The sequence below is a fragment of the Salmo salar genome, chromosome ssa09, assembly GCF_905237065.1.
Source record: "Salmo salar chromosome ssa09, Ssal_v3.1, whole genome shotgun sequence".
Lineage (NCBI taxonomy): Eukaryota > Metazoa > Chordata > Actinopteri > Salmoniformes > Salmonidae > Salmo > Salmo salar.
In genome coordinates, this window is record NC_059450.1 from 115,828,017 (window position 1) to 115,840,684 (window position 12,668).

Consider the following 12,668-nt stretch of genomic DNA (forward strand, 5'->3'; position numbering starts at 1 on the left):
TTTAAACAGGTCAACATTCACCAAGCCGCAGGGCCAGATGGATTACCAGGACCTGTACTCAAAGCATGCGCAGACCAACTGTCAAGTGTCTTCACTGACATTTTCAACCTCTCCATGACCGAGTCTGTAATACTTACATGTTTCAAGCAGACCACCATAGTCCCTGTGCCCAAGGAAGCGAAGGTAACCTGCCTAAATGATTACCGCCCCGTGGCACTCACGTCAGTAGCCATGAAGTGCTTTGAAAGGCTGGTCATGTCTTACATCAACAGCATCTTCCCGGACACCCTAGACCCACTCCAATTCGCATACCTCCCCAACAGATACACAGATGACGCAATCTCAATCGCACTCCACACCGCCCTTTCTCACCTGGACAAAAGGAACACCTATGTGAGAATGCTGTTCACCGACTACAACTCAGCGTTCAACACCATAGTGCCCACGAAGCTCATCACTAAGCTAAGGACTCTGGGACTAAACACCTCCCTCTGCAACTGGATCCTGGACTTTTTGATGGGCCGCCCCAAAGTGGTAAGAGTAGGCAACAACGCGTCCGCCACGCTGATCCTTAACACTGGGGCCCCTCAAGGGTGTGTACTTAGTCCCCTCCTGTATTCTCTGTTCACCCACGACTGCGTGGCCAAACACGACTCCAACACCATTAAGTTTGCTAATGACACAACAGTGGTAGGTCTGATCACCAACAACAATGAGACGGCCTATAGGGAGGAGGTCAGAGAACTGGCAGTGTGGTGCCAGGACAACAACTTCTCCCTCAATGTGAGCAAGACAAAGGAGCTGATCGTGGACTACAGGAAAAGGTGGGCCGAACAGGCCCCCATTAACATCGACGGGGCTGTAGTGGAGCGGGTCGAGAGTTTCAAGTTCCTTGGGGTTCACATCACCAATGAACTATCATGGTCCAAACATACTAAGACAGTCGTGAAGAGGGCACGACAAAACCTTTTCCCCCTCAGGAGACTGAAAAGAAATGGCATGGGCCCCCAGATCCTCAAAAGGTTCTACATCTGCACCATCGAGAGCATCCTGATCAGTTGCGTCACCGCCTGGTATGGCAACTGCTCGGCATCTGACCGTAAGGCGCTACTGAGGGTAGTGCGGACGGCCCAGTACATAACTGGGGACAAGCTTCCTGCCATGCAGGACCTATATAATAGGTGATGTCAGAGGAAAGCCCATAAAATTGTCAGAGACTCCAGTCACCCAAGTTATAGACTGTTTTCTCTGCTACTGCACGGCAAGCGGTACTGGAGTGCCAAGTCTAGGACCAAAAGGCTCCTCAACAGCTTCTACCCCCAAGCCATTAGACTGCTGAACAACTCATAAAAATCGTCACCAGACAATTTACATTGAACCCCCCCCCCCCCCTTGTACACTGCTGCTAGTCGCTGTTTGTTTGTTACCTATGCATAGTCACTTCGCCCCACCTACATTTACAGATTACCTCAACTAGCCTGTACCCCTGCACACTGACTCAGTACCGATGTCCCCTGTATATAGCCTCATTATCGTTATTCTTATTGTGTTGCTTTTTATTATTACTTTTTATTTTAGCCTACTTGGGAAATATTTTTTTCTTTTTGAACTGCACTGGCGCGTGCGGCAAATGAAGTTTGATTTGATGTTAGGATATATGTTATCCTGTACAAGCTTTTGTGCCAAATGCACTACGTTGTTACATGTGTCAAGCTTATGGGCATGTGGCAGCAGTGTGTAGGAGGGAGGTTACTAGGTGTGAGCAGTGTGCAGAAGGGCATGAGACAAAGGAATGTGTAGCATTGGGGAAAGTAGTGGAATGTGTTAATTGTAGGGGTGCCTATGGGGCTGGGGATCAGAAATGTCCCGTGTGAGAGAGGCAGGTTGAGGTTTCCAGGGTTAGAGTAGTGCCGAAGTCATGCTGAGGCAGTGAAGAAAGTAGAGGAAGATGGATTTAGGGGGAGGGATCCTCAGAGGAGTGGTGTAAGTAGTAGATCTGTACCAATACAGAGGGATAAAAAAAAGAATCTTTGTATTATCTTTTACCAGATCTAATGTGTTATATTCTCCTACATTCATTTCACATTTCCACAAACTTCAAAGTGTTTCCTTTTCAAATGGTATCAATAATATACATATCCTTGCTTCAGGTCCTGAGCTACAGGCAGTTAGATTTGGGTATGTCATTTTAGGCAAAAAATTATTTTTTAAAGGGGCGGATTTCCTGTGACTTACGTTCCATCCCCGCAGTACAGTTGACAACCATTGCTATAAATGCTAAAAATCCAATCTTACTGAAACATATATCACTTGTGGCTAACAAGTCATTTATGTTTCAGTAAGATTGGATTTTTAGCATTTATAGCAATGGTTAGCAACTGACCTGCAGGGATGGAACATAAGTCGCAGAAAATTGAGGTTGTGGTGGCAGCAGCACAGAGGTATTTGGGTGTGCGAGACTTGACATCAGAAGAGTATCAGGTTGTGTTACAATCTCTTAAGGATCTGCCCCTTTTTCCCCAATTTTAGCCTAAAATGACATACCCAAACCTAACGTAGCTCAAGACCTGAAGCAAGGATATGCATATTATTGATACAATTTGAAAGGAAACACTTTGAAGTTTGTGAAAATGTGAAATTAATGTAGGAGAATATAACACATTAGATCTGGTAAAAGATGATACAAATAATTTCTTATTTGTTTTTGTTTTGTACCATCATCTTTGAAATGCAAGAGAAAAGCCATAATGGGTTATTCCAGCCCAGGCACAATTGAGATTTTGGCCACTAGATGGCAGCAGTGTATATGCAAAGTTTTAGACTGATCCGATGAACCATTGCATATCTGCTCAAAATGTTGTATCAAGACTCCCCAAATGTGCCTAATTGATTTATTAATACGTTTTCAAGTTCATAATTGTGCACTCTCCTCAAACAATAGCATGGTATTATTTCACTGTAATAGCTACTGTAAATTGGACAGTGCAGTTAGATTAATAAGAATTTAAGCTTTCTGCCCATATCAGATATGTCTGTGTCCTGGTAAATTGTCATGTCACTTACAATCTCATGCAAATTACATTAGCCTACTTTAGCTCAACTGTCCCGTGGGGGTTAAGTAGTGGTGTCCCATCCTTTCAGGTTGTTGGCATGAGGTAGGACTAAATTGATTTAAATAGTGGAGTAGGGTGGTGTTTTTTTGTTTGTTTTGTGAGTGTAGTGTTACATGGTAGGGTATTTGTTTATTCTTTTTTTCAAGCAAAGTATAAAGGGAGTTTTACTCCAGTCTAGTAGGTGGCGGTAATGCAACATATATTGGATGACAACCGCCGTTAAACCTCACCGAAGAAGAAGGTCAACAACCAACTTGAGATTGAAGCATTTTTTAAATAATAATGTGCAAATATTGTACAATCCAGGTGTGCAAAGATCTTAGAGACTTACCCAGAAAGACTCACAGCTGTAATCGCTGCCAAAGGTGATTCTAACATGAAGACTTGGATTGAATACTTTTCTAATCAAGATACGAACTCAGCAAAAAAAGAAACGTCCTCTCAGTGTCAACTGCATTTATTTTCAGCAAACTTAACATGTGTAAATATTTGTCTGAACCTAAGATTCAACAACTGAGACAAACTGAACAAGTTCCACAGACATGTGACTAACAGAAATTGAATAATGTGTCCTTGAACAAAGGTGATGTCAAAATCAACAGTCACAGTTGGTATCTGGTGTGGCCACCAGCTGCATTATGTACTGCAGTGCATCTCCCGTCATGGACTGCACTAGATTTGCCAGTTCTTGCTGTGAGATGTTACCGCACTCTTCCACCAAGGCACCTGCAAGTTCCTGGACATATCTGGGGGGAATGGCCCTAGCCCTCACCCTCCGATCCAACAGGTCTTAGACGTGCTCAATGGGATTGAGATCCGGGCTCTTCGCTGGCCATGGCAGAACACTGACATTCCTGTCTTGCAGGAAATCACACACAGTACGATTGGTATGGCTGGTCGCATTGTCATGCTGGAGGGTCATTTCCAGATGAACCTGCAGGAAGGGTACCACATGAGGGAGGAGGATGTCTTCCCTGTAACGCACAGTGTTGAGATTGCCTGCAATTACAACAAGCTCAGTCCGATGATGCTGTGACACACCAACCCAGACCATGACGGACCCTCCACCTACAAATTGATCCCGCTCCAGAGTATAGGCCTTGGTGTAACGCTCATTTCTTCGACGATAAACACGAATCCAACCATCACTCCTGGTGAGACAAAACCGTGACTCGTCAGTGAAGAGCACTTTTTGCCAGTCCTGTCTGGTCCAGCGACTGTGGGTTTGTGCCCATAGGCAACGTTGTTGCTGGTGATGTCTGGTGAGGACCTGCCTTACAACAGGCCTACAAGCCCTCAGTCCAGCCTCAGCCTATTGCGGACAGTCTGAGCACTGATGGAGGGATTGTGCATTCCTGGTGTAACTCTGGCAGTTGTTGTTGCCATCCTGCACCTGTCCCGCAGGTGTGATGTTCGGATGTAGCGATCATGTGCAGGTGTTGTTACACATGGTCTGCCACTGCGAGGACGATCAGCTGTCCATCCCGGCTCCCTGTAGCGCTGTCTTAGGCGTCTCACAGTACGGACATTGCAATTTATTGCCCTGGCCACATCTGCAGTCCCCATGCCTCCTTGCAGCATGCCTAAGGCACGTTCACGCAGATGAGCAGGGACCCTGGGCATCTTTCTTTTGGTGTTTTTCCAGAGTCAGTAGAAAGGCCTCTGTAGTGTCCTACATTTTCATTACTGTGACCTTAATTGCCTACCGTCTGTAAGCTGTTAGTGTCCACAGGTGCATGTGCATTAATTGTTTATGGTTCATTGAGCAAGCATGGGAAACAGTGTTTAAACCCTTCATAATAAATATCTGTGAAGTTATTTGGATTTTTACGAATTATCTTTGAAAGACAGGGTCCTGAAAAAGGGATGTTTATTTTCTGGCTGAGTTTATTAGTGTTTTATTTTTCAGAAATAAAACACTAATATATCTTGACTAGATAAGTATTCAACCCAAGAGTCTTTCTGGGTAAGTCTCTAAGATCTTTGCACACCTGGATTGGTACAATATTTGTACATTATTATTTAAAAAATGCTTCAATCTCTGTCAAGTTGGTTGTTGACCTTCTTCTTCGATGAGGTTTAATGGCGGTTGGCATCCAATATATGTTGCATTACCGCCACCTACTAGACTGGAGTAAAACTCCCTTTATACTTTGCATAAAAAATAAAACAAATACCCTACCACACTATTTTGTGTAGATTGTTAAAAAAAGGTTTCAATCCATTTTAATCTCACTTTGTAACAGAACAAAATGTGGAAAAAGTTAAAGTGCTGCTGTCGGATGTGTGTGCGTGCATGTGTGGCTAGTCACTGTAGGATAAGTGGGGGACCTCTTCCTGTCTGTCTCTCTGTGCGGTGGGCCCTTTGTCTCCCTGCAGTCCTTGGGGACACAGACCACGCCCGCCCTACCTGACGATTGTTTAGTGTGAGGAGCACGGGGAGGCAGACGGGGGGGGTCTCAGGAACAAGGTGTTTGTGTGTGTGTGTGTGTGTGTGTGTGTGTGTGTGTGTGTGTGTGTGTGTGTGTGTGTGTGTGTGTGTGTGTGTGTGTTCTTTCAGGAAGGCCAACAACCCTTTGATGTGATGAGCAGCTGACACTCTGGTCTCAGTCACACCACCCTACTTCTGACCATGCTGGACGCACACACGCACGCACACGCACACACACACCCACCCACCCACCCACCCACACACACACACACAGTCTTGTACAACTAACCTTGTGGGGGGACACAATTCAGTCCCATTCAAAACCCTATTTTCCCTAACCCTAACCTTAAATCAAAAACCTAAACCTAAAACTAACCCTAGCTCCTAAACCTAATTCTTATCCTAACACTAATTCTAACCTTAACCCTAAACTCCCTAGAAAAAGCATTTGACCTTGTGGGGATCAACAAAATGTCCCCAGTTGGTCAAAGTTTTGTTTGTTTACTATTCTTGTGGGGACTTCTGGTCCCCACAAGTATAATTAAACACACACACACCAGTTTTAAGATCTGTTTCTGTGTTTACTTGAGTAATGCTCAGGGCTAGGGACTGAAGGAAATTTGATCAGAAACCCGAGAGTAATGGAATGAGAATATTATGTTGGAGAAACCTTTAGGTTGGAGACCTAATTAGTTGAAGTCAATGGCAGAAGTGTGCTATAGTACAGAACATACGTCCTAGACCTCTCAGCTGTCAATATCCTGGGTTAGACTATCTGTCGGCCCCAACTCAGGCCCTGTGTGTAGTTAACCGACCCTCTCTGCCCATTCATCGCCATTTTACCTGTTGTTGTCTTAGCTGATTAGCTGTTGTTGTCTTACCCGTTGTTGCCTTAGCAAGCTCTCCCAATCAACACCTGTGATTGCTTTATGCCTCTCTTTATGTCTCTCTCAAATGTAAATATGCCTTGTACACTGTTGTTTAGGATAGTTATTGTCTTAGTTTACTGCGGAGCCCCTAGTCCCACTTAACATCCCCCAGATACCTCCTTTGTCCCACCTCCCGCACACGTGGTGACCTCACCCAGCATAACTAGCCCGTCCAGAGATGCAACGTTTCCTATCATCACTCGGTGCCTGGGTTTACCTCCACTGTACCTGCACCCCTGTCTGTACATTATGCCCTGAATCTATTCTACCACGCCGAGAAATCTGCTCCTTTTATTCTCTGTCCCCAATGCACTAGACGACCAGTTTTGATAGCCTTTAGCCGTACCCTCATCCTAGTCCTCCTATGTTCCTCAGGTGATGTGGAGGTTAACCCAGGCCCTGCGTGTCCCCAGGCACTCTCATTTGTTGACTTCTCTGACCGAAAAAGCCTTGGTTTCATGCATGTTAACATCAGAGGCCTCCTCCCTAAGTTTGTTTTACTCCCTGCTTTAGAACACTCCGCCAACCCTGATGTCCTTGCCATGTCTGAATCCTGGCTAAGGAGGGCCACCAAAAATTCTGATATTTCCATCCCCAACTACAACATTTTCCGTCAAGATAGAACTGCCAAAGGGGGAGGAGTTGCAATCTACTGCAGAGAGAGCCTGCAGAGTTCTGTCATACTTTCCAGGTCTATGCCCAAACAGTTCGAGCTTCTAATTTTAAAAATGAATCTCTCCAGAAATAAGTCTCTCACTGTTGCCGCCTGTTATAGACCCCCCTCAGCTCCCAGCTGTGCCCTGGACACCATTTCTGAATTGATTGCCCCCCATCTATCTTCAGAGTTCGTTCTGTTAGGTGACCTAAACTGGGATATGCTTAACACCCCGGCAGTCCTACAATCTAAACTAGATGCCCTCAATCTCACGCAAATGATCAAGGAACCCACCAGGAACAACCCTAAATCCGTAAACATGGTCACCCTCATAGATATTATCCTGACCAACTTGCCCTCCAAATACACCTCTGCTGTTTTCAATCAGGATCTCAGTGATCACTGCCTCATTGCATGCATCCACTATGGGTCCGCGGTCAAACGACCACCCCTCATCACTGTCAAATGCTCCCTAAAACACTTCTGCGAGCAGGCCTTTCTAATCGACCTGGCCCAGGTATCCTGGAAGGATATTGACCTCATCCAGTCAGTTGAGAGTGCCTGGTCGTTCTTTAAATGTGATTTCCTCACCATCTTAAATAAGCATGCCCCTTTAAAAAAAAAGTTGAACTAAGAACAGATATAGCCCTTGGTTCACTCCAGACATGACTGCCCTCGACCAGCATAAAAACATCCTGTGGCGGACGGCACTAGCTTCGAATAGTCCCCGCGATATGCAACTTTTCAGGGAAGTCAGGAACCAATACACACAGTCAGTCAGGAAAGCAAAGGCTAGCTTTTCAAACAGAAATTTGCATCCTGTAGCTCTAACTCAAAAAAGTTTTGGGACACTGTAAAGTCCATCGAGAATAATAGCACCTCCTCCCAGTTGCCCACTGCAGTGAGGCTTGGTAACACTGTCACCACCGATAAATCCACGATAATCGAGAATTTCAATAAGCATTTCTCTACGGCTGGCCACGCTTTCCTCCTGGCAACTCCAACCCCGGCCAATAGCTCCGCACCCCCCGCAGCTACTTGCCCAAGCCTCCCCAGCTTCTCCTTCACCCAAATCCAGATAGCAGATGCTCTGAAAGGGCTGCAAAACCTGGACCTGTACAAATCAGCTGGGCTAGACAATCTGGACCCTCTCTTTCTGAAATTATCTGCCACCATTGTTGCAACCCCTATTACCAGTCTGTTCAACCTCTCTTTCATTTCGTCCGAGATCCCTAAAGACTGGAAAGCTGCTGCGGTCATCCCCCTCTTCAAAGGGGGAGACACTCTAGACGCAAACTGTTATAGACCTATATCCATCCTACCCTGCCTTTCTAACATCTTCGAAAGCCAAGTTAATAAACAGATCACTGACCATTTCGAATCCCACCATACCTTCTCCGCTGTGCAATCCGGTTTCCGAGCTGGTCACGGGTGCACCTCAGCCACGCTCAAGGTACTAAACGATATCATAACCACCATCAATAAAAGACAGTACTGTGCAGCCGTCTTCATCGACCTGGCCAAGGCTTTCGATTCTGTCATTCACCGTATTCTTATCGGCAGACTCAACAGCCTTGGTTTCTCAAATGACTGCCTCGCCTGGTTCACCAACTACTTCTCAGACAGAGTTCAGTGTGTAAAATCGGATGGCCTGTTGTCCGGACCTCTGGCAGTCTCTATGGGGGTACCACAGGGTTCAATTCTCGGGCCGACTCTTTTCTCTCTATATATCAATGATGTCGCTCTTGCTGCGGGTGATTCCCTGATACACCTCTACGCAGATGACACCCTTCTGTATACATCTGGCCTTTCTTTGGACACTGTTTTAACCTGTTAGGGACAGACGTGCCGCTAGCGGAACGCCTCACCAATATCCAATGGTATAGAGTGGCGCGAGTTACAAATACCTCAAAAATGCAAAAACTTCAATTTTTCAAACATATGACTATTTTACACCATTTTAAAGACAAGACTCTCCTTTATCTAACCACATTGTCTGTTTTCAAAAAGGCTTTACAACGAAAGCAAAACATTAGATTATGTCAGGAGAGTACCCAGCCAGAAATAATCACACACCCATTTTTCAAGCTAGCATATATGTCACAAAAACCAAAACCACAGCTAAATGCAGCACTAACCTTTTGATGATCTTCATCAGATGACACTCCTAGGACATTATGTTATACAATACATGCATGTTTTGTTCAATCAAGTTCATATATATATCAAAAACCAGCTTTTTACATTAGCATGTGACGTTCAGAACTAGCATACCCACCGAAAACTTCCGGTGAATTTACTAAATTACTCACGATTAACGTTCACAAAAAACATAACAATTATTTTAAGAATTATAGATACAGAACTCCTTTATGCAATCGCGGTGTCAGATTTTAAAATATTGTGAAAGCACATTTTGCAATATTCTGAGGAGATAGCCCGGCCATCATGGCTAGCTATTTTGACACCCACCAAGTTTGGCACTCACCAAACTCAGATTTACTATAAGAAAAATTGGATTACCTTTGCTGTTCTTCGTCAGAATGCACTACCAGGACTTCTACTTCAACACCCAATGTTGTTTTGGTTACAAATAATCCATAGTTATATCCAAATAGCTGCGTTTTGTTTGTGCGTTCAAATCACTATCTGAAGGGTGACGCGCCGGCGCGTTTCGTGACAAAAAAAATTCAAAATATTTCATTACCGTACTTCGAAGCATGTCAAACGCTGTTTAAAATAAATTTTTATGCGATTTTTCTCGTAAAATAGCGATAATATTCCAACCGGGAGACGTTGTATCCGTTCAAACACTGAAATAAGAAAATGGAATCGTCACATGCGCGCCAGTGCCATTGTTCTCAGAAGTACCACTCTCCAAAACCCCTACTGTTTTTTCGCCCAGAGACTGCAGAGTTATCATTCCACGTTCTGGCGCCTTCTGAGAGCCAATTAAAGCCTTAGAAAATGTCACGTTACAGCAGAGATCCTGTATTTTCGATAAAGAGGCTACAGAAGGCCAAGAAATGGTCAGACAGGGCACTTCCCATATAGAATCTTCTCAGGTTTTGGCCTGCGATATGAGTTCTGTTATACTCACAGACACCATTCAAACAGTTTTAGAAACTTTAGGGTGTTATCTATCAGAATCTACTAATATGCATATTCTAGTTTCTGGGCAGGAGTAATAACCAGATTAAATCGGGTATGTTTTTTATCCGGCCGTGAAAATACTGCCCCCTATCCCAAACAGGTTAACTAACCTCCAGATGAGCTTCAATGCCATACAACTCTCCTTCCGTGGCCTCCAACTGCTCTTAAACGCTAGTAAAACCAAATGCATGCTTTTTAATCGTTCGCTGCTTGCACCCGCCCGCCCGACTCGTATCACTACTCTGGACGGTTCTGACTTAGAATATGTGGACAACTACAAATACCTTGGTGTCTGGCTAGACTGTAAACTCTCCTTATTTCACAACAAAGCCTCCTTTACTCACGCTGCCAAACATACCCTCGTAAAACTGTCTATCCTACTGATCCTCAACTTCGGCTTTGTCATTTACAAAATAGCTTCCAATACTTTACTCAGCAAACTGGATGCATTCTATCACAGTGCCTTCCGTTTTGTCACCAAACCCCTTATAACGCCCACCACTGCGACCTGTATGCTCTAGTCGGCTGGCCCTCACTACATATTCGTCGCTAGACCCACTGGATCCAGGTCATCTATATGTCTATGCTAGGTAAAGCTCCGCCTTATCTCAGCTCACTGGTCACGATAACAACACCCACCCGTAGCACGCACTCCAGCAGGTATATCTCACTGGTCATCCCCAATGCCAACACCTCGTTTGGCCGCCTTACCTTCCAGTTCTCTGCTGCCAATGACTGGAACGAATTGCAAAAATTTCTGAAGCTGGAGACTTATATTTCCCTCACTAACTTTAAACATCAGCTATCTGAGCAGCTAACTGATCGCTGCAGCTGTACATAGCCCATCTGTAAATAGCCCACCCAATCTATCTACCTTATCCCCATATTGTTTTTTATTTGCTTTTCTGCTCTTTTGCACACCAGTATTTCTACTTGCACATCATCATCTGCTCATCTATCACTCCAGTGTTAATTTTCCAAGCTGTAATTACTTCGCTACTATGGCCTATTTATTGCCTTACCTCCTCACGCCATTTGCACACACTGTATATACTTTCTTTTTTCTATTGTGTTATTGACTACGCTTGTTTATTCCATGTGTAACTCTGTGTTGTTGTTTGTGTCGCACTGCTTTGCTTTATCTTGGCCAGGTCGCAGTTGTAAATGAGAACTTGTTCTCAACTAGCTTACCTGGTTAAATAAAGGTGAAATACATGTTTTTTTTAATGGCCATGCAGTCATGGGTGAATAAGGGAGTACAAGAGGGGCTGAGCACACACCCTTGTGGGGCCCCAGTGTTGAGGATCAGCAAAGTGGAGATGTTGTTTCCTACCTTCACCACCTGGGGGCGGCCCTTCATGAAGTCCAGGACCAAATTGCACAGGGCGCGGTTGAGACTCAGGGCCTCAGGCTTAATGATGAGCCAACTGTATATGTTTGTCTGCATGTCTGGCACTAGTACATGAATGTGTGTGTTCTTGTATGTGTTTATTTGAATGAGAGTGTGTGTATATGCATGTGTACAAACACCTGCACAGCATCAGCCTCAGGCAAACCGGCATTAGTTGTAAAAACACTGCCACTTAGTGTCATTCAAATGTACTTTTATTGTTTTATTTCAACTTTTTTCCCCCCTTTATCTTTTGACCATCATTCTCTCTCTGACACAGCAACTCCACTCCCACTTGCCTCCAATTCCACATACCAACCCTCAGCTTACATACTGTTATAATTGAAGGGCAACACACCACGGTATTATTCCAACAGGAACAGTCCATTCATCATTGCAGCCTGCTGGTCTGGATGTTTGGGCCCGTATCCACAAAGTGCCCCAGAGTAGGAGTGCTGATCTAGGATCAGTCCATATAATCGCATTAATATGATCTAAAAGGCAACACTGATCCTAGATCAGCACTCCTACTCTGAGACGCTTTGTGGAGATGGGCCCTGAACACTGAGCAGTGAGAGGTTGAGGTTGTGGTTATCAGAAGAAGTGCTTGTGTGTTGACTATAGACTTCTGGACTGGCTCCAGGAGGGTGCAGAAAAAGAAGTGGATGTGAATGGACTTTTTCTCCCCAGACGAGAAGTGAGAGGCACTCGGACCATTGTCTTGGTGTATATTTGTGTGGCCGTGTTTATCTTTCCAATTATGTGATTGTGTGTGTGTCTCTTCGTGTGTGAGTGAGTGGATTTATGTTGGCATACTGTAGCAGCCGTGTTGGTAGATACTTGATATTGATATGGTTACATAAAGGGGGCTGAGGCTATGAGCATTGGGGTTATGAAAAGAGGTAGTATAGAGAGGAGTAACAGGAATGGGGTTAGTATAGCTGGAGGGGCAGATTCAGGGATATCATAGACTTACGTCCCAAATAGCACCCTTATT